The sequence below is a fragment of the Rhagoletis pomonella genome, unplaced genomic scaffold (assembly GCF_013731165.1).
Source record: "Rhagoletis pomonella isolate Grant_MI unplaced genomic scaffold, Rhpom_1.0 Rhpom_scaffold_00007, whole genome shotgun sequence".
NCBI classification, from domain to species: Eukaryota; Metazoa; Arthropoda; class Insecta; order Diptera; family Tephritidae; genus Rhagoletis; species Rhagoletis pomonella.
Genome location: NW_023458561.1, coordinates 48,856,886 through 48,857,936, shown reverse-complemented (window position 1 = coordinate 48,857,936; position 1,051 = coordinate 48,856,886). Strand labels below are relative to the sequence as shown.

Genomic DNA, 1,051 nt, shown 5'->3' with positions numbered 1-1,051 from the left:
CTCTTTTCATTCTGATCATTTATGTATACATTTGTCTATATCTATCTCGATTCGTTTTGCCTGTTACAAACAACCGTTATGTGAACAAAGTTATAATACCCTTGTGCACAAGTGCGCTCGGGTATAAAAAGGTTACAACGGAATTAATTGTAGCTTTTTTGTCAACAAATTTACAACAAAAAATCTATAATTAATGCCGTTATAACATTTTCAATATCTCAATTCTATCGACTAGGTGTACGGTGTCAAGTTAGCACTGCATAACCTTTTTTCTTAAAAAACGAAAGCTGCAATTTTTTTTTCTTTCCACAACAAATTTACAACAAAAACACTACAATTAATGCCGTAGTTAACTTTTCCAATTTCGAAAAGTGTAGTGCTAACTAGACACACTAAGATATCGAGACTAGGTGGATCGGAAACTCGGCCTTTCCGACTACCTAGAGTACATTAAAAACCTTAGATACTAAAAAATAAATGAGCGGATTGGAAACTAGGCCTTTCCAACCGTCACGAAAGCGCGACTGTGTGGATCGGAAACTAAGCCATTTGGACCACCCAGGAGATATCAAGATATGGAGTAGCCCAAAAACCTCCAGGCAATGGCATGCATTGCCGACAAAAATGCAAGGCGGATCCGAATACCTTATATTATGAAAAACTTGTAGTCCTTTTGCCACATGCCATTCTTAACCGTTGGAAGGCTTAGAAAATAAGTTGTGGGTTAAGTTTTCAATTTTAATTATCCTAATTTATTTATTAAAACAATTCCTATTACAAGAAATGTATCTCTTCTCGGCCCGCGTATAATCGAAAGAGGAAGATTCAAGAGAAAGTCAAAAAATATCGAAGCTGTGTTTCTTCATCAACAGGGTTGCATCTTCAGGTATTGGTTGCATACTTCCTTGGAGCTGTGTTCCTTCAGTGTGAGCAACATGTGGGATGCTATAAGGTTCTGTGACAGATGTTGGACGCCACAAAGTTATCGAAATAAGCCATCGTCGAAAAAAACAAAAACGGTGCATTGTTAAAAAATGGAATACAATTTTTT

General features: G+C 36.5%; 1 protein-coding gene across 1 annotated transcript in view; it reads right to left on the bottom strand.

The window, feature by feature from the left end:
• Positions 1–1,051, bottom strand: part of LOC118743873 (protein suppressor 2 of zeste-like) — a 38,170-nt gene that overhangs the window by 6,537 nt on the left and 30,582 nt on the right. The gene's annotated exons all lie outside the window — the stretch shown is intronic.